Genomic DNA, 21,857 nt, shown 5'->3' with positions numbered 1-21,857 from the left:
TGTGGCTCCTCTTAGATTCCAGAACTTTCTGTCACCGAAATGTGAGGAAAATATGTTTTTTAGCCAAATGTTGAGGTTTGCAAAGGATTCTGGGTAACAGAACCTGGTCAGAGCCCCACAAGTCACCCCATCGTGGATTCCCCTAGGTCTCTAGTTTTCAAAAATGCACAGGTTTGGTAGGTTTCCCTAGGTGCCGGCTGAGCTAGAGGCCAAAATCTACAGGTAGGCACTTCGCAAAAAACACCTCTGTTTTCTTCCAAAAATTTGGATGTGTCCGCGTTGCGCTTTGGGGCGTTTCCTGTCGCGGGCGCTAGGCCTACCCACACAAGTGAGGTATCATTTTTATCGGGAGACTTGGGGGAACGCTGGTTGAAAGGACATTTTTGGCTCCTCTCAGATTCCAGATCTTTCTGCCACAGAAATGTGAGGAACATGTGTTTTTTTAGCCAAATTTTGAGGTTTGCAAAGGATTCTTGGTAACAGAACCTGGTCCGAGCCCCGCAAGTCACCCCTCCTTGGATTCCCCTAGGTCTCTAGTTTTCAGAAATGCACAGGTTTGGTAGGTTTCCCTAGGTGCCGGCTGAGCTAGAGGCCAAAATCTACAGGTAGGCACTTCGCAAAAAACACCTCTGTTTTCTTCCAAAAATTTGGATGTGTCCACGTTGCGCTTTGGGGCGTTTCCTGTAGCGGGCACTAGGCCTACCCACACAAGTGAGGTATCATTTTTATCGGGAGACTTGGGGGAACGCTGGGTGGAAGGAAATTTGTGGCTCCTCTCAGATTCCAGAACTTTCTGACACAGAAATGTGAGGAACATGTGTTTTTTTAGCCAAATTTTGAGGTTTGCAAAGGATTCTGGGTAACAGAACCTGGTCCGAGCCCCGCAAGTCACCCCTCCTTGGATTCCCCTAGGTCTCTAGTTTTCAGAAATGCACAGGTTTGGTAGGTTTCCCTAGGTGCCGGCTGAGCTAGAGGCCAAAATCTACAGGTAGGCACTTCGCAAAAATCACCTCTGTTGTCTTCCAAAAATTTGGATGTGTCCACGTTGCGCTTTGGGGCGTTTCCTGTTGCGGGCGCTAGGCCTACCCACACAAGTGAGGTATCATTTTTATCGGGAGACTTGGGGGAACGCTGGGTGAAAGGAAATTTTTGGCTCCTCTCAGATTCCAGATCTTTCTGCCACAGAAATGTGAGGAACATGTGTTTTTTTAGCCAAATTTTGAGGTTTGCAAAGGATTCTGGGTAACAGAACCTGGTCCGAGCCCCGCAAGTCACCCCATCGTGGATTCCCCTAGGTCTCTAGTTTTAAAAAATGCACAGGTTTGGTAGGTTTCCCTAGGTGCCGGCTGAGCTAGAGGCCAAAATCTACAGGTAGGCACTTCGCAAAAAACACCTCTGTTTTCTTCCAAAAATTTGGATGTGTCCGCGTTGCGCTTTGGGGCGTTTCCTGTCGCGGGCGCTAGGCCTACCCACACAAGTGAGGTATCATTTTTATCGGGAGACTTGGGGGAACGCTGGTTGAAAGGACATTTTTGGCTCCTCTCAGATTCCAGATCTTTCTGCCACAGAAATGTGAGGAACATGTGTTTTTTTAGCCAAATTTTGAGGTTTGCAAAGGATTCTTGGTAACAGAACCTGGTCCGAGCCCCGCAAGTCACCCCTCCTTGGATTCCCCTAGGTCTCTAGTTTTCAGAAATGCACAGGTTTGGTAGGTTTCCCTAGGTGCCGGCTGAGCTAGAGGCCAAAATCTACAGGTAGGCACTTCGCAAAAAACACCTCTGTTTTCTTCCAAAAATTTGGATGTGTCCACGTTGCGCTTTGGGGCGTTTCCTGTAGCGGGCACTAGGCCTACCCACACAAGTGAGGTATCATTTTTATCGGGAGACTTGGGGGAACGCTGGGTGGAAGGAAATTTGTGGCTCCTCTCAGATTCCAGAACTTTCTGACACAGAAATGTGAGGAACATGTGTTTTTTTAGCCAAATTTTGAGGTTTGCAAAGGATTCTGGGTAACAGAACCTGGTCCGAGCCCCGCAAGTCACCCCTCCTTGGATTCCCCTAGGTCTCTAGTTTTCAGAAATGCACAGGTTTGGTAGGTTTCCCTAGGTGCCGGCTGAGCTAGAGGCCAAAATCTACAGGTAGGCACTTCGCAAAAATCACCTCTGTTGTCTTCCAAAAATTTGGATGTGTCCACGTTGCGCTTTGGGGCGTTTCCTGTTGCGGGCGCTAGGCCTACCCACACAAGTGAGGTATCATTTTTATCGGGAGACTTGGGGGAACGCTGGGTGAAAGGAAATTTTTGGCTCCTCTCAGATTCCAGATCTTTCTGCCACAGAAATGTGAGGAACATGTGTTTTTTTAGCCAAATTTTGAGGTTTGCAAAGGATTCTGGGTAACAGAACCTGGTCCGAGCCCCGCAAGTCACCCCTCCTTGGATTCCCCTAGGTCTCTAGTTTTCAGAAATGCACAGGTTTGGTAGGTTTCCCTAGGTGCCGGCTGAGCTAGAGGACAAAATCTACAGGTAGGCACTTCGCAAAAAACACCTCTGTTTTCTTCCAAAAATTTGGATGTGTCCACGTTGCGCTTTGGGGCGTTTCCTGTAGCGGGCACTAGGCCTACCCACACAAGTGAGGTATAATTTTTATCGGGAGACTTGGGGGAACGCTGGGTGGAAGGAAATTTGTGGCTCCTCTTAGATTCCAGAACTTTCTGTCACCGAAATGTGAGGAAAATATGTTTTTTAGCCAAATTTTGAGGTTTGCAAAGGATTCTGGGTAACAGAACCTGGTCAGAGCCCCACAAGTCACCCCATCGTGGATTCCCCTAGGTCTCTAGTTTTCAAAAATGCACAGGTTTGGTAGGTTTCCCTAGGTGCCGGCTGAGCTAGAGGCCAAAATCTACAGGTAGGCACTTCGCAAAAATCACCTCTGTTGTCTTCCAAAAATTTGGATGTGTCCACGTTTCGCTTTGGGGCGTTTCCTGCCGCTGGCGCTAGGCCTACCCACACAAGTGAGGTATCATTTTTATCGGGAGACTTGGGGGAACGCTGCGTGAAAGGAAATTTTTGGCTCCTCTCAGATTCCAGATCTTTCTGCCACAGAAATGTGAGGAACATGTGTTTTTTTAGCCAAATTTTGAGGTTTGCAAAGGATTCTGGGTAACAGAACCTGGTCCGAGCCCCGCAAGTCACCCCTCCTTGGATTCCCCTAGGTCTCTAGTTTTCAGAAATGCACAGGTTTGGTAGGTTTCCCTAGGTGCCGGCTGAGCTAGAGGCCAAAATCTACAGGTAGGCACTTCGCAAAAAACACCTCTGTTGTCTTCCAAAAATTTGGATGTGTCCACGTTGCGCTTTGGGGCGTTTCCTGTCGCGGGCGCTAGGCCTACCCACACAAGTGAGGTATCATTTTTATCGGGAGACTTGGGGGAACGCTGGGTGAAAGGAAATTTTTGGCTCCTCTCAGATTCCAGAACTTTCTGCCACAGAAATGTGAGGAACATGTGTTTTTTTAGCCAAATTTTGAGGTTTGCAAAGGATTCGGGGTAACAGAACCTGGTCCGAGCCCCGCAAGTCACCCCTCCTTGGATTCCCCTAGGTCTCTAGTTTTCAGAAATGCACAGGTTTGGTAGGTTTCCCTAGGTGCCGGCTGAGCTAGAGGCCAAAATCTACGGGTAGGCACTTCGCAAAAAACACCTCTGTTTTCTTCCAAAAATTTGGATGTGTCCACGTTGCGCTTTGGGGCGTTTCCTGTCGCGGGCGTGATAGAGCGGTCCGTACTAATAATTTACCTGTATTCGGACGCTCTTTAGGCCGATTAATCTTTTGACTAAGTGGGAACTCTCCGTACTCTTATATCGATCAGTTGCATCAAATCAATAATCAATAACGAACATAAGCAATACCCTGATCAACATAACACTTAACAATTAATCCAGAATACATTTCGGCGAACCCTGACCTTTCAGCCAGGAATAACCACACCAGTTTATTCAAAGTTAGTGAATTTATTTCCCTATATTAACAAAGCTAGCACAATATAGATGTGTCTCAACACCAAATGATAAACATAAATGAACATTAATAGCTGTCCATAACGGCGAAACAAGTGCAATCTATGTAGCATTTGGATCACAAGGCACTCGATAATAGCAATGCAAATCACTAATACGATAATCTGTAAAGAGCTAATTGCATACATTTAGTCAGCATAACAAGGTCTCAAATTGCATCGTGCAACAGAAGGAATCCTCATCTAACCTCGAATTAGCATCGGCATGTGGGACTTCATGCAAAACAATTTAGCAACATTAATTTAGAAAACTCCTAGCTAGGGATCTTGTCAAAAATCAGCAGTTGGTTACCTAAAGGAAACACAATGCAATTTTACAATTTTCCTTTCATATTTACCAATCACGATCAGCATACAAGGAAGTCTTCGTCTCACAGGTACCGTTTCTCGATCAGCATGGGTACCGTTTCGGTCGGCATGGGATGGGGCAAAGGGGCAGGGGTGGACGGGGCAATTGCCTCACGACGGCAAGGTAAAACTACTACTTCATGCAAGGGGATCAAAGTTAAAGTCTCTAGGGCAAGAATCATTCAAAGTCTCTTTCTCTTGATTAGAGAAAGCATCAAAGTATCTCTCAAAATGGCGTCGCAGCAAAGTGGGCCATATTAGCTACGAAGTCTGCAAAATGGCGGGTATCGAGCTGGTAATGGCTGTAATGTCGGGTAATAGCCCAATTTCTTCTCGTACACCTGGGTTTTATAGACAACAGTTCGAATCCAGTAGGGTCTTCCATTGGAGGGTTCATAGGTTAGCTTCAAATTGTCCAATCAAAAACGACAGTTCTCAAGCTTTTACTTAAGCATACATTATCCTTGGAGATGGGTACGCAAGTTGCAACATTTTTTACCAATTAGCTCACTTTCAGAGCCTCCATTGTCCGCACCTGCAGATCGACCTTGGAGTAAAGAGAAAATATGCCAGGCTGGCACGAAACTTTAAGATAAGCATGTGAACGATCTCAGTGGAAAAGTACAGCTTCAAGCAAAAATACACGTTTATTAGCACATTGGAAAAATACGAGCATCTAAACCGTGAGACCAGGCAACTAGGCCAAAGCCTCCACTAAAGTTATGCTAAGCTAAAGCATTTCAAACAAGCAAATCGTAGCACACGTTTATGATTATGTCGGATTAGTGCAATTCTAATACACCATGTTATATAAAGCACGCTTATAAATGTTGGCAAACTACTCTAAGGGCACATTTTGTCCCCGTACAATCTTTATTAGTTCGGTTAAAGTCACACATGATTATTTCACACTACGTTTATGCGTTAATAAATGTAAAACCTTCATTTTCTGCTTCATCAGGCGCTAGGCCTACCCACACAAGTGAGGTATCATTTTTATCGGGAGACTTGGGGGAACATAGATTAGCAAAACAAGTGTTATTGCCCCTTGTCTTTCTCTACATTTTTTCCTTCCAAATATAGGAGAGTGTGTAAAAAATACATCTATTTGAGAAAAGCCCTGTAATTCACATGCTAGTATGGTCACCCCGGAATTCAGAGATGTGCAAATAACCACTGCTCCTCAACACCTTATCTTGTGCCCTTTTTGGAAATACAAAGGTTTTCTTGATAGCAATTTTTTACTCTTTATATTTCAGCAAATGAATTGCTGTATACCCGGTATAGAATGAAAACGCACGTCAGGGTGCAGCTCATTTATTGGCTCTGGGTTCCTCGGGTTCTTGATGAACCTACAAGCCCTATATATCCCCGCAACCAGAGGAGTTCAGCAGACGTAACGGTATATTGCTTTCGATAATCTGACATTGCAGGGAAAAGTTACAGAGTAAAACGTAGAGAAACATTTATGTTTTTTTCACCTAAATTTCAATATTTTTCTTTTTCAGTTGTTATTTTCTGTAGGAAACCCTTGTAGGATCTACACAAATGACCCCTTGCTGAATTCAGAATTTTGTCTACGTTTCAGAAATGTTTAGGTTTCTGGGATCCAGCATTGGTTTCATGCCCATTTCTGTAACTGACTGGAAGGAGGCTGAAAGCACACAAAATTGCAAAAATGGGGTATGTCCCAGAAAAATGCCAAAATTGTGTTGAAAAATTGGGTTTTCTGATTCAAGTCTGCCTGTTCCTGAAAGCTGGGAAGCTGCTGAGTTTAGCACCGCAAACCCTTTGTTGATGCCATTTTCAGGGGAAAAACCACAAGCCTTCTTCTGCAGCCACTTTTTCCAATTTTTTTGAAAAAAACGAAATTTTCCCTGTATTTTGGCCAATTTCTTGGCCTCTTTCAGGGGAACCCACAAAGTCTGGGTACCTCCAGAATCCCTAGGATGTTGGAAAAAAAGGACGCAAATTTGGCTTGGTTAGCTTATGTGGACAAAAAGTTATGCGGGCCTAAGCGCGAACTGCCCCAAATAGGCAAAAAAAGGCCTGGCACAGGAGGGGGAAAAGGCCTGGCAGCGAAGGGGTTAATCTGGTGGCTCGCCCACCCACCTCTATTACAATGAGCTTCATTACATCGTGCTCTCACGGAACGTCTAGTAGGTAGGAAGGCAAATGCCTGGCCTCATAATGGCGCTTTCTGTGACTTCGCTCCTCCCACACGGAGTAGTCATTCACCACCGCCCACATGACTCGAGCTTAGTTCTCGTTACGTCGTTTCTGACTCTCCTCTGCTGGGCTCTCGTTGGCAGCCATTTTGTGTGTTGCGGGAGCAGAGTTACTTTCGTCGCTCGATTGTCTAAGCAGGGACCCGCGGTAAGAGCTAGTGGGGTGAAATACGTGATATCTCCGCTGCCGACCAACCTTCAGTTACTTTTGCCGCCCTACTTGCGTGATGCAGGAAAAGAATAGACCGTACTGGGCCAATCGAATACAAAGGTGGTGGCGAAGGCGCGTTACAGACTGTGTGACACGGGGAGTGTGTGTGGGCATAATGGGCGCATCGGGAGTACACCAGACAGTGCTAATTGTGGGATGACCCCCCCCCCCACCTTGAGGTTGCATAAGGAGTTAATAACAAATGGGGGCCATGGCCAACCTAGGGTAATCAGACACGGAGAGGATGTTTAGAATCAAAGGAGGGAAGAGTATAAGGCCAGGATGGGGTGCGGCAAGGAGGGAACTGCACGGTGGTGTTGGCAGGCAGAAAAGTTTGACCTATTATTTGTAAATATTTGGATGGTGTGGAGAAATTACGAGCTTCAGAGCGGGTTTAGGGAACGTTTAGTCCTTAATGTGTTAGAATTGGCTCAGGACCTCGTGGGGGGAGCCTCTCCCCTCGATTGATGGAAGCTTGGTGGCATTTCCAATTAAAATTGTCGTGAGTTGATTTTGAAGGCTTGTGATTGGTATGTTGGTCCCTCCCGGTAAGCGTTGAAAGTAGCTACTATTCCATTCATCTGTTTTCCAATGTTTCGGTTACTTAAATGCATTATTTCGTTCTCTGCTGTACATTGCACTGTTTTTTTTTGTTGTGAGAATTTTGCTTACTAATTCCTTAGCGGCTGTATTGTTTTGACAGTTCAAGTTGAAAACACCGTGATCAGCTAGATTTGCGCTTGACAAATCTAAGGGAAGTACAGTATGTAATGTGATTTTGTTATGGTCCCCATATACGCTGAAATAAAATATAAATTATTCTGGCTATACCGAATTGCTTATAGAACATTTTGGCTTTAGAAGTGAATGCAATGCTTTCTTTTAACTTAAAATTAAGAAACGTTCAAAATGCGATTTTTTGCGAAGGGGGTGGCAAACCAATTATTATTTAGCGTGAAGATTCGTGGTTTAACATTCCCCATTGTATTAGCAATCGTCTTTATATAGATGATTTACGTGAATAATATAAAACCTTTAGTTAAGTTTGTATGGCAATTTTAGGGAGACATGAGTAGGTTTTTTCCTGATTTATTGAAAACTATGCTTTAATTTTAGTTGGCTAAGCTCGCCTGTTTCCGTTGTAGGGGAGGCAGCGTTTCAATAGTTACATCTGATCAGCAGTTGGTACAGTATAGCAGTTTAGATATTCTTAACAAATACTTGTGGTTGTACTACTTATTTCTCTTGTTTTAGTTTCATATACCTGGTACTTATTGATAATTCCCACTCTTTGTGTTACGATCTTCTGTTGTTGGCGCGAAGGTTCTGAGCTTCAGTCGGCAACCAGATTTAATTTAGTCCAGGATGTGGCATTACGACAAGAGCTGCCGACATAGGAACGGGGACACGGGTTCGAGACCCGTCATCTTGTTTAACATCATGTGATGATAGACAAATCATTTATTTTACCCATGCCTAAAAAATATCTGACCCTGTGTAATAGAGCTAGTGTTCGTGTAAAGCGCACCGATGTCCATGGGTTGGGTTCTCGCTATATAAAACTGCAGAATAAAAACAATTTCTTAGGCCGATCCCGAGTTTTCAGTGTCGGATGGTGAATAATGTGAGGTGGCAGGATTTCTCTCTGTTAATCTGACACGCTTTCTTCCACTTTCCACGCTCTTTTTTTTTTTTTGCTAAACAAATGACTTTCGGTAAATATATTGACGGATTTCTTCAGCAACAAACTCAGTGGAGCTCAGTTTGAGCTAGATTCGTAATTTGAAATGTGGTGCCAGATGCATTTGCACTTTATTTCGATGACCGGAGCCCTTAATCAAGCATTGGTGTTCATTGTGACGGGAAAATGGCCTGTCAGGCATTGGGTGTTACGAAGTTGGGGGAGTAATAGCCAGGCCCTTTTTTGTGCCTAGTGGTTAGCACGCGTAATCTTGATGTGAGTGCGTTGATGATTCCGTTTCATTGGGGTGTTAAGTGTTTTTGAATGTTGAAATAGTTGAAACAGTATTTTTCATAACTTCCCTGACCCTTATAGGTTTACTAAACTTATTCTCACCATTGTCTACTTTTCGGACAGACTTTACTCATACCCATTGTCCCACTTTCAAATGTACTTGTTTGGTACCATATTTGTTACCAATATATCTTTTGTTCTTTTCTTGCTTATCCCTTATGCACTTCTTAACATTTTCCTTATTCTAAATCACTTGTTTTCTTCTCTGCATCCATCCTGGATTAATCCTAGAAAAAGGAACTCTGCCTCTTATTAGATCAAACGGGCTTTGACCAATGGTTTCATGAGGTGTTACCCTATACGCCCATAACATCATTTTAAGCTCAATTTCCACATTCTTACTTTTTTGTTTGGTATTTGAATAATACCTTTAAATAATCTATTAACACGTTCAACTACAGTTTCCCCTGGGGTGATATACTGCTGTAAATTTTTGCTCTATACCTGCAAATCTTACAAAAGTTCATTTCCTCCAACTTAAATTGGATGCTATTGTCCATCGATATTATCCTCGGAAATCCTTCCATCAAAAATACTTCCTCCAAGAAGTCTTTTACTGTCCTCGTATCAATCCTCTGAATTATTGAAAATTCAATCCACCTGGAAAACAAACCCACTAACACAACTGTATATTTACACGCACCATCATGCCAAGTAACTGGGTCCATAATGTTCAATGCAACCTCGTCCCATGCCAATTCAGGGCAACCTAAAGATGACCTAGGTGTATTTAATTTTTTTCTGAGCATTATCACTGTTCTCACATTCCATACATTATCATACAAACCTTTAAATTTCTACATCGAGTTTTGGCCACCAATAGAGCACTTTTATGCCCCTTTTTGTGCGAGGAATGCCAGAATGCCCTTTGTGACCCATAGATGAGTTTCTGTCTAATTCCATAAGGAGGAACAGTCTTCCAAATTTGCAATATAATTAAAAAAAATTCTCCTTCCATTCATTCCATTGTACAGCAGGTTCTCCTGGAGATGCCAAAAATTATTTTGGAGCGCTCAAATGAAGGGAATGCATCATCCCTGTATTTGCTGAATTTCCACTTAAAGGCATAGTACTAGCAATTGGCACACACCCACCCAAAACATTATTTTTTTTTTGTTGTAAGAAATGCAAATTAAGTCTCTTAGTGTACTGTATCTCTGCTTTTTTTTTTTTTTTTCCCCTTTCCTAGTGCTGGTATCCTTCTTTCGATTTCCTTAAACTATTTTCATTCTATTTTTTTAATACACTTTTTTTTTTTTTTTGGTTACGGGTTATTACAAAAAAAGTCTGCAGTGTGTCGTCCAATGTAAGTTTTCTGTAGAAATTCAAGTATGTTCACACAGCGTGAAGAAATTGACGTTGTGCGTATAGCAACGCACATACCAAGAAACTGACATTGCATGGGTTGCACGTTCAAGAGCGTGCATGATGACACAGGTCCAACGATCACTGCACATAAGAGCTGAATAACGGTCGGCTCTCTCGCACTGGATAAGTCACTTAGGGCCATATGTACGAACACTTTTTCCCATAGACATAGAATGGGTAAAAACCTTTGCTACATCTGGCCCTTAATGCGTAAAGAAACATCCATATAAACTCACACAAATATACACCAGTGAACTTGTACAAATAAAGTTTGTAGACTTGCCCTCAAAAAAATTCTTAGCACGAAGAACGTAGTCTTAAAGGTGCACAGCACCAGGTCAAACCGAGTCCTTGAAGATCCTGATCGTCTCCATAATCTGTAGTAAATTCAACGCAACCTTGTTTTCTTCTCAATTCACGTTTATTAAGGAGAATCCACATACAATATAACAGGTTACAGAGACACATGAAGTACAACCAGCACCATACTGTTAATTGTCTTCACACGACTCCTATATTCTAATCCATGTAAGAACCCATGTCACAGGATTCCATATCACCCAGTACCATAAACCTTCTACTACCATCATAACATGGGCCCTAATGGGTGGCTGGCTATGAAAGGGTCCTTATTGTGTGGTAGATGAAGGTAGTGATCTCCGTGTGCGACTGTAGGAAGCTTTCATGGTGTAAAGGCGACTTATTTCTTTATCTTACTTCGTTGTTCACTTTGTTTTGGGTATTATAATCCATGATTTTTCTATTTGTGTAATTTTTGTTGATTCTTTTGCCCCTTTGCGTTCATAGTTTACATTTCTTTGTGATTCTAGGTTTAAAGTAAGTTGGTACATTATTTGCAAGTGCTATTTGGATAGGTGTGTACGAATATGGAAAGCCCATACTTGCCAAAATGGCTTTATCACATTGATTATAAATTCGATGTTTCTGTTTTTGCTTTCGTCTCTTAAAATGTGGTCCTTGTTGCTGGTTTACAGATTTAACAAGCCGTTTCGTGTCAGAACGCAAGTTCCCCCTTTATTTAATTGATCTATCTCGGAAATGCAAACTGTGATATAAAAGCAAACGCTATTGTTTTGATAAGGGACATTTTTTGGCTACATTTTATTTCGTATTTTTTTTTAGATATTGTGGATGGAGGTGTCTTGTCTAATGATGACATGAGCTTTAGCCTAGCACTCAATTTGCATATGTTTGATTTTCACTCGTTAAGCGACATGCAACCGAGTTTTTGTAACTACGGATGAGTTGGTTTTGTAGATGCTACCTACAGCTACACTTGATTATCTTTGTAATTTGGTTGTCAAAATGTAAAACAAGTAATTAATTGTAGGGGCAAAACAAACTATTTCCAGCACTTTACCTTTTTTACGGTACTTTAATGTTGATGTTTAAGTTCAGACAATTTTGTGGCGCTGTTAAAGCCTGTTAAGACTAAGAGCATGAAAAAAAAAAACTGCTAGAAGTAATTGTGGTGATGAAATAATAAATGTAAAGGTTATGGCTATTGATGTTGCCCTACTTTGGAAGCATCTGCGAAGTACTAGGTCTATTTTTCCAGCGGGCATGATTTACCGCCACAATATGACTTCCAGGTTAATTGTCTCCAGTAATGTACAAGTACGTTTTATCATCAGGTAGTTGAGATAAACGTTTGCACAAGCAACAAAACGATGACGACGAGGTCTTGGTGATTTTGAGATTAATATTGGAGTGCAACTTTGACGTTTAGCGATTTTCTTTTGTCCCGATGGAATAAACGATACCTTACACAGAATCACTCTCTAAACGGTTTTCTGTGCTTCTTAATGTGGCATAGTTAACAGAAGAAAAAAAACAATTTTTTTAGTTTAAACATGTTTGTATTTAGTTTTCTGACTGAGTTTGTGGTAAGAATTAAGTTCTGGTTGTATTAGAAACACTCCATTAATGTGTACCTCATTCCAGATTTTTCTATGTACACAGATTGCCTTACTCAAAATTTGAGCACGCAAATTTAATCTGTGCAGATTTTTTTGGGAACACAGACGTCAGAAGCCTGTAGTCATTTGCACCTCTGGGACCTAGGGGTGGCATTTGTGCCAACCAAATGTCCTCTATCTGGAAAAGTAATTGGGTAATCTTTCACTTGAATCAAAGAATCTAGGCAAGGATTCCCGTTATGAAAAGGGGCACTATCTTCCTTTAACAGATCCTTTCACATCCATTCGGAAACTCATCTGCTCATTATCGTACTAGCTAAATTGCCGACTTTTGCACCTGAAGACCTGAATTCCAATTAAAGATTAGCACTCCACACAGAAACTGTTAATCTGTATTTAGGAAATGGTACAGCGAAAAAAAGTCCAGAATGTTTTCCAGTCATATTCCCATCCCATCACTACCTGGCTTATAAAATCCAGAAATCGTTCCATGCTTCATTGGGAATATTCTTCAAGCTCTACTTGTATGCTTTGGTATTAGGATAACGTTAAATCCTCAAAATCTCCTTTATTTGGTAGACTGAAAACATTCCAAATTGACAACATGTTTAATATGTACGAGGTATTTATACAACACAAACCAAGCCTAAAGGCAATGGAACACTTTATAGGATTAAACCCAAAAACACATTCAGCATTTGACAGACAGGGTCTCTGATTTGTGGACTTGCTGTGTCATGGTGTGTTTTTTTTTTTTTTTTGCTGCACATCTTCATCCCAGTATTGTGAGGTCCTGCCTTCTAGTGTGCTGCTGCTTTTTTGGACGGCAGTAGGGAACAGGTAGAGTTCCCTCAGGGTCTGGGTACCATGGTCCTATTAATTCTGGCCCCTAATTACTCCTGGTGAGCTTGTGGTAAGGCCTTAAGAGGGCAGTTGTGGAGTCTGGAAGTCGGTTGAACAGAGCATTACCACCATGCAGATGCAAGAGAATGAGGGCCTGATTGGCAGCTGTTTAGTCACTTTCTGAGAGGAATGTTTTCAATTTAGTAAAAGAAGGGTACTGGTAAAAGGCTGTCTTGGTTTTTGGCCTCCATGTTAAAGGAACCCTGCGAAATTCTGCAATTAATCATGATCTCCTGGGACCAGTAGGTGCCCATATGAACGAAAATGGTGTCCCTTTTAATACAGCCAGAGGATAGCTTTTTCCGGCGAATATCATTTGAGAATTTGGGGTATGGATGAGGGTGTGGTGATCTGTTGAAGGCAACTGAGAGGTTCAGTAATATGAAGTGGTTAAGTTCATCTTTATTTGTGGTCAGGAGAGTGTTACTTATGTTCTTTAAGACGCTGCTGTGTACATGCTGCAGTGTGATCTAAAATGGATAGTTATATTGGAACTGGTTAGTGTTGTTATCTTGAAGATGGGCACATATTCGTTTTTCAGTAAAATTGCCCTTGAAGGGTAAGTGAGTGGTGGGTGGCCTGGCAGTTGCATAGATCATCAGGCTCCAGTAAGGATTTCTACAGGAGTAAAGGAACTGCCACGTTGTGAGAACTTAAGAGAAGATGCTTTTAATGAGAGAGGTTTTGATGGCAGTAAGTAGGGGGACAGGCTTTAATAAGGGACTGAGGGTAAGACATGATTATCATATCTTGGATGGAATGGAGGATGTTGGTGAAGTCTTTAAAAGACCTGTGTAAAGCATGTTCATTGTAGAATGCAGCTCAGTGGAATAGATGTCAGGGGGAGCATTTTCAATCAAAGTGGGTAATGGCATTACATTTGTGTTTGAAACTGTCTCTATTTGGCAGCCAAATGCACACTGTCAAAGTAGGGACCACAGTCGTAGTCAGGGTAAGTCAAAATATAAAACTTAAACGAACCTGTGCTCGCCCTCTGGTAGCATGGCGCAGACCAGGCAAGCTTAACTTAGAACACCACCACAGAAAGGACTCTACACATATTTATAAAATAAAAAAAATAGTTTCTTTGGACTCTACACATATTTATAAAATAAAAAAAATAGTTTTTTATCTGGATGGATCAAGACGAAAATCCAGTAACTATCACGAGCAATTCACTTTACAACTTGTCCAGACCGGAACGCCTGTCTTTTAGGTTGCTTTTAGTATTTGCTGAGATTGCGCTCCCTATACTGCGAGGTGCGTACAGAGGTAGTACTGGGGTTGTTTGGCTCCGACCCTTGTTGAGAGGTAACTTGAGAGATCTAATTGTCCGCTTTATCCTGCCAAGACCGCTCGGGGCTAATCCCTCTGGGGAACCCAGTGCCGCAGCCATGTACTGTGAACCCAGAGTGCCTGGGGTCAGAGCTGCGGCGGGAATGCAGAGTTGTGTGGGAGTGCAGCTTGCCAGCTGACTGGGTGCCGCATGTCTGTTCCTAGGGTGACCAGGCAGGTCTCTGCAGGCTTCCGCGCTGGGGCGAGAGCAGCTCAGGTGCTTTTCACGGAGCATTTAGGAAGCAGCAGCTGGAACGGTCATACAGTAAGATAGGGCAGAGCCGCGTTTGGGTCTTGGATGGTCCGGACAGGAAGCTAGGGTGAGGCCGCTCTCTGATTTTTGCTGGATGTGGTGGCAGGCTCAGATGAAGCTGTTCCCTTACTTGTTACAAGTGGTTCGATAGTTCCACAGAGCCGTTCACGGGGTCTTTGATTTCCCTGGGACCTCGGGGGTAGAACAGGGGTCAAGCCAGCATACCCTTGGAGTCACTCTGTGTGTAGTCTGAGTCTTGGTCAGCAGGGCAGAGATCAGCAAGTAGCAGCGCAGAACGAGAGGCAGAGCAACAGCTCCTGTGAACAGTTAGTCCTGGCGCACAGCAGTCTTTACTCCATGTTCTTCAGTCCTGAAGTGTACCGATTTTAGTGGGCCAGAGACCCAGTACTTTATACTAAAAAGTGCCTTTGATGTGGGGGACTTTAAAAGGTTTCTGTGAATTGCACACATCCCCCTTTTTGCCCAGACCCGGCTCCAGGCTGTCAGTGGAAGGTAATCAGCCCCTTTGTCTGGGCTCTGGTTATTTCCTTTTGAAACTTAAGTGTGAGCCCTTCCCAGCCTCCTTCCCAGAAAGACCCATCCTATGCAGATGCATGTGAGTATCCTGTGTTGTGGGTGTCTGGAGGGAATGCACAAGTGTATCTGTCACCTGACTCCGTTCAGACATGTCTTGGAGACAGGCTGTAGGCACACTGGACAGTGAGAGCAGAGAAATGCCCACTTTCTAAAAGTTGTATTTCTAAAATAGTAATAATGAATCCAACTTTACCAGTAAAGATGATTTATCATTATCATTCCAATGATACTAAACATGATCCGGCTGCTCCTCTCATATTAGGAATTGTAGCTTAAGTGTTTGGAGGAGTTTCCAGTGCTGGCATCTGAGAGGGCCAGGCCTCAAAGTAATGAAAAACAACTTGAGGAGTTTTTCATTACTATAACACGACAAGCGTAAAAATATATGTCCTGCTTCGTACTTTTATGGGATCTTGCCCAATGGGCTGCCTAGGGCCTACTTTAGGGGTGGCTTATATAAGAAAAGGGGAGTTTAAGGCTTGGCAAGAGGTTTTAAATGACAAGTTGGAGTGGCAGTGAGACTAAACACAAAAGTGGCTGGACTGAGGCATGTTCACAGGGTTACCTGAGCAGGTGGCACAATCTGTGCTGCAGGTCCATTAGTAGCATTTAATTTACAGGCCCTGGGTTTGTGGTATACCACTTTAGAAGGGACTTACTTGTGAATTAAATATGCCAATTGTGGATACACCAGTGTTACCATGTTTAGGGGAGAAGCATATGAACTTGAGCACAGGTTAGCAGTGGTAAAGTGCTCAGAGACTTAAGGCCATCAAAAAAGATAGAGCAACAAAACAGGAGGTAAAACGCAAAAAGCCTGGGTTAAGGCTTCTAAGGAAACCAGGTCTAACATTTTTGTAACAGAAAATTTTATTTTATTGGGATTTGTATGATAAATAGTACATAATTACTGTGACCTCATTGTGCTTTTTATTTTAATATTACAGTTCACTGAAAGTGATTTTGACACACAAGCAGTGGCATATGTTGCCCCATTGATTCTTGTATTGATATGTGCTAAGTTCCATGACTACTAGTTTTGTAACACATTCTAGCTCTCACCCATGAGAAGTATTCAGTTCCAAATATTGTAAATTGACTGCTTTGCTACTCCTTTTTTTTTTTTTTTTTTTTTTTTTTTTTTTTTAACTCTTTGGTTTCACTTTCGTATTTCAATCAGATTTGTGCAGATTATGTATTGGGCATCATGGCACTCTACAGACTATTTTCGCAATCCAAAAGCCAAGATGCCTCCTTGCATTGGGAAAAAAAAGTACTGTCTGTTCTTGGTACAGATGGCGGTGGACATCAAAGTAGACTGTTTCTTTCGGGGTGCCCATAACTGACAGGCAGTGCAGTTAGGTTACAGAATAACATTTTGCCACAGAAGTTTCAGTTTGACTTATCTGCATCTTGCGTGAAATAGATATGGAAAGCATCTTATACTAAATTCAGTTTCATTTGCTATACAGTCTTTGAAAAGGGTATACCCACACCATAGTTATTTCATGAAGTTTTACTTTTGGGCTGTGGCTCATAAAGCTTTTTGTAATAAAATATGTAATTTACCGGTGTTGTGAATCATAGCGCACAAGCCAGTGACCAAGGCTGTTATGTTTAGTACTTTAAAGCAATGGAACTATACACCGTTGGAAGCACGCACAGAGAGATTATTTATTTATTTGTTTTTCAAGAGGAGAGGCCATCAGGCGAACTCTGTGGGGTGGAACTGTTTGGTGTGATCTGTTTAGGTTTGATCTGTTTAGGTTTGTATTACTCTCTCATTTTAGTTGTCCCCAATCTGACCGGAAGGATCGGAGCTCCTCTTATGCTGCTTTTTGGGTGTTATTGAACCAGTCTTTCAGACTGTAGGTTTCTCGTGAGCCACAGTGTTGAAGGTTCCCGGGCGGTCTAGAAGCATCAGTCCATGTTCCCGTAGGGTCATAGTTTTCTCCTGGTGTGACATAGCTGTTTTTTGGGGTAGAGCCTGTAGCAGCATGCACTAACGCTTGTGAGACTTCGCTAAAAAGGTCTTGGAGCTCACCCTTTGCTTACCATTTGTTGGCTTGTGTGGCCCTCTTCTGTAAAGCCTTGTAATTTGTCACTGCAGGTCAAGCATCATTTCCATTCTTGTCTGGAGAGCAGGGACCAAACACTGATTGATTCATCTTAAATCAGTGCCCGTCCGCTGCTCCCAACTTGATTGAGGTAGTTCTTTTTAACATATAGGGCACTGCAAGTAGAAGGTGAGTGACTGGCAAAAACATGCCCAGCAGGACAAATAAAAGTGCAAAGTTTTTTTTATTTTCTATAGTTGACTCTTTTTTTTCTTTTAGTTTGCTAAGTCTTTTCTCACTTTAGAACTCATGTTCTGTTTTTGCTTGTGGGTGCTGTTATCAAAAGATGACTATTTATTTTGTTAACAATATTGCAAAGCAACGTTGTTTCTTTCTCATGTGTAATTTTCAAAATGATGCTTTAACATATAATCATGCAGTACACCCCAATCCATCCCATTTCAATCTACGCCAGTCCCCACCTAATACCGTACACCTTGCTCAATCCACTCCAAACCACTCACCCCGGTCCCCTCGGTCCACCACACTTCAGTCCTCCCTAATTCACCCCGATCCAGTCTACAACAGTTTGCCCTGATTCAGTCTAAAACACAACCCACTCTAATCCAAAACGCAGCCCTGCTCCAATCCCCCCAAAAATCTACCTCCAGTCTGCCCCACGCTTCTCTGCTCAATTCTGCCCTGCTCCTAACCAAAACTATTTGCTCCACTAACCTAAAACTGCCCCACTCCTGCCCCTTCCATTTCACCCCAATTCAACCACACCAATCCAATATATCACAATTCAATCAACCCCCACTTCTATTCGATCCACTTCACACCAATCCATCCCACTCCAGTCCAATCCACAGCAACCCAACATGTCCCACTCCAATCCCTCCTAATCCACCCCGCCCTACTTCAAACCACCTTGATCCACCCCACTCCAAAAATCACCCTATTTCAAAAAGTCCACCCCACACCAATCAAGTACACTCCAATCTACCCTACCCAGACCACCCCACCTAATCCAATTCACCCCACTCAATGCAATCCACCCACCCAAATCCAGTCCACTGCACCCAACCCACCCCACTCCAATTCATTCTACCCTGTTATAGCATTCCAATTCAATCAACCCACCCCCATCCAATCTATTCTACCCACTCCAACCCACTACAATCCAATCCACCTCACCCGATTTTCAATCCACCGACTCCAATCTGCACCACCCCAGTCTACCAGAGTCCAATCCATCCCCCTGTACTACAATCCACTGGACTACTTTAATCAAACTTCAACCCATTCCTCTATGACACTTGAGTCTACCACACTGTGCTACCGAACTCTAATCAACACTAGGACAGTCTACTCTTCCCTTTTACTCCACTGAATGACATTTTACTCCAACAAATCAACTCAACAACACTAGTCCACTCTGACACTCCACCATACCACCATTTAGCTATGCTCAACAGCAGACACACTGTGTACAACATGGCAAAAGTACATTGCCAAGCCAATAGCCCTTGTATAGGCAAGGTCTGGTGGATTTGGCAATGCTTTTTGTTCCTGTGGGGGAGGTAGAAGTTGTGTTGGCATTTTTCCACTTTGTTCTAGAGCTGCCCCACTGCTGATTCCAAAATCCTGATTAAAATGGTAGGGTGGATATAGGTCAGTATTTGGCTGAGCTTGAGGGTCTTTTTTTCTCTTCTCAATAGTAGGAGGGCTCGAATGAATAATGTTGCACTTGACCGCTGTCCGGGCTTGCATTGCTGATGCTTAAAATATATATACTACTGTATCTGTAATTAGTTGAGCTGGCCCTGTGCCTCTGGGGGATCTGGATGGCTCCTTTTTGTTAAATCTTATTAAAACACTTTTTCTACTGAATGCCTAAGATTTTCTGTGGGAACTAGGAAATCGCGTTTCTTTTGTGATCACTGGGGCCAGCTCATTCTCTTTTTTTTAATAATTCCATGGCTGACATTTTTTAATCAGGGCAATTCTTGTGTTTATTTAGTGTGTGTGTGTGTGGTCTGTCCATTGTCGTCTTTTTTTTTTTTTTCTTTTTTTTTTTTATATTGGCTTCAGTAAGGAAAGGTTGGTGTGAACCAGTCCTAACTGTTTGTATTAATCCAGAGGAACTTCATTTTGTTGGAGCATAGTTGTCTAGGTCCTTGCTGATTTTGAATTGGATTAATTCCACTATAGTCTGAAATTTTGGTGATGCTAGATAGCCTGTTGATGCAGCAGTAGAAGAGTCCTTCGCAGGAAACGAAGACTTTCAGTCTGGGTCGAAAGGAGTAGGGATGCCAGTTGCTCGTCTGTATATGTCGCCACATCATACATTCAACTGTCCTCATAGTTTGTTCTCCTGTATATTCTGGTGGGTGTACTTTGCTAAGAGGTGCACTTCATGGTAAAGTTGATTGTGGAGGTCTGTGTGCTAACACTTAGTCTCACCTGTTGCCGCTAAATTGATGGTCTTGTGTCATACATTACTCCTATCTAAAATAACTATTTCATTATTTTGGAAAAAGGTGTCATTGTGTTAGATTCTTCCTCAAAGATCAGTGGCAACTGAAGAAACCTGGACAGTACACTCCCACTTGACTGTGGTAATCCAAACTTGTTTTATTACCTTTTTTTATTTTATCTTTTTTTATGGACCCTGGGCGCGGTTAATAGAAGAAGTGGCTCTTGATTTCAAACGTACGCGGGCGACACCCAGTAAATATTTAATCCAAGTAATGATTCCAGGGATTCTGCTGTAGTGTCTGTATTTGTTAGGCTCCCATTCCTGAAGCTGTTCTAATGACGCTGAATATTCTTTTACACTCTTTATTACAGCTCTTTGTGCTCCTGTGGTTACATCATTTCACTGTAAAACGGATGATCTTCATGTGTAATTCTGTGCACTCTTATTCACCTCTGTAGATAAGTAATGCCATTTCTAACACGCATTCCTTGTAGCTGCGATTTTTTCTGTTCTGTCCTACTATTCGTTGTGTGTTTTTGTTAGGGTCTTGAAGCAAGACCCAGACATTGCCCGTTGCAGATACTAAACTAAACTTCTGAAAATGTCCCCTTTCTGCTTTGAATAATTGTCACTCGTTAAAGGTTTTTTCAGGAGTTGCTTTATTCGCAAGCATTCTTGTTGAAGCAGTACAAGAAAGAAGTGTTGCAAGAAGGCGCCACACTTGACCTTGCAACAAATTTTGTTTTCAAGAGGAGTCAGGACACATCCAGAAAAAGGGAGCACTTGCGTTGCAAATTGTGTTAACATTGATTTAGCGTATTTAAGAACGCTGTTCAAGTCAAATGCCATTCCTGCAGTTTATTCTATATGCATACAACCGTTTCAACATGTTTATAAGGGGTAATGCATCGTTTTTTATGGTCTGGCTTGACTGCGCAGCTCTTGCCAGACAATTACGTTGAATTCGCAAGGAATAAGCTTTGGGTCCATCCACATGTTTCTAGCCAAGACTGTTTTGATGGGGCAAAAGTTGTGCTTTCACAAAAAAAGTCCTTCCCTTTAACACAGCGATGATATTCCTGTTTGTTAATTCAACTGTCTGATCTTGAACTTTCATGGGCTCCTTTATGCCAAATTAAATTTCGCTTGATAACTAAAACGAACTAAAGTGTATATTTCACGCACTGCGACTTGTCATATAGGCAGCAGGAGCTGCTCGGCGAGCAAGTCTGCGTATCTTTAAGCAGCATTTTAAATGGTTTATTAGAAAGTGAGATGTATTGGAATGATTGGTGATTTTGTAAAATTGTCGTTGTGCGGTAGTTTGGTACGTTTGAAGCACATGATTTTGGTCTGCGTATTGTAATTGACATCGCTGGAAAATGTGTTCCTGTGGAAACAATTAATATGTGATGCACGTTTCATCGAGCAATATCGACACACTAATTGTTCACGACTTCCTTGTTTATTTAGATTTTAGGAACTGTTTCTCAAATACTTTCTTTTGTATGTCTGTTCTATTAAGGAAAAGAACTGTTTGAAACATTGCTAATCCTGGCCGCAGATCGCAAAGTATTCTTTGTTGAAATTGGTCATGAGAGACAGCTAAATGGGGCTGAAAAAGGTTGGTTTTTATTAAGTGTTACTGTAAACATGCATGCATGACGCCGTTATATGTATGTTGGGTTCCGATTGTAACCAATTTCTGATCTGGTTTAGAATGTGCAACTTACTATATTTGGTCTATTTCGAACATAGCTTGCACTTAAATGACTTGAAATGCCAGTGATCGTCACGCGTTTGGTTAATGTAAGAATTTTTAATAGGACACTTTTCCTCGTGTTCACTTTATTTAGCATTAGCTTAACATTTGGTATGTTAGAATAATTATTTGCTCGTCAAAAACAAAAATGTCTAATGGAAATCCTAAATGTTGCCTACTGCAATTTAATGCTTGTGTGCGGAAAAATGTAAATACTGAATTATTTTGTGATTGTATCCAACCCTTGCAAAACATATTTTACTGTTTTAGGG

General features: G+C 42.2%; 1 protein-coding gene across 10 annotated transcripts in view; it reads left to right on the top strand.

The window, feature by feature from the left end:
- The first annotated feature begins 6,658 nt into the window (after positions 1–6,658).
- Positions 6,659–21,857, top strand: part of CPNE1 (copine 1) — a 797,848-nt gene continuing 782,649 nt past the window's right edge. For 4 of the 10 annotated variants that reach the window (XM_069243860.1, XM_069243864.1, XM_069243859.1 and 1 more), the window contains exons 1-2: positions 6,659–6,790; positions 21,349–21,447. The gene's annotated coding sequence lies outside the window, so the exon portion shown is untranslated. The remainder of the gene's footprint in view (positions 6,791–21,348; positions 21,448–21,857) is intronic. The other 6 variants (XM_069243861.1, XM_069243865.1, XM_069243862.1 and 3 more) reach the window with 4 other exon arrangements.

This window comes from Pleurodeles waltl, chromosome 7 (assembly GCF_031143425.1).
Source record: "Pleurodeles waltl isolate 20211129_DDA chromosome 7, aPleWal1.hap1.20221129, whole genome shotgun sequence".
Taxonomy (NCBI): domain Eukaryota; kingdom Metazoa; phylum Chordata; class Amphibia; order Caudata; family Salamandridae; genus Pleurodeles; species Pleurodeles waltl.
The sequence above is the reverse complement of the archived record's forward strand: the minus strand, read 5'-3'. Positions and strand labels throughout refer to the sequence as shown.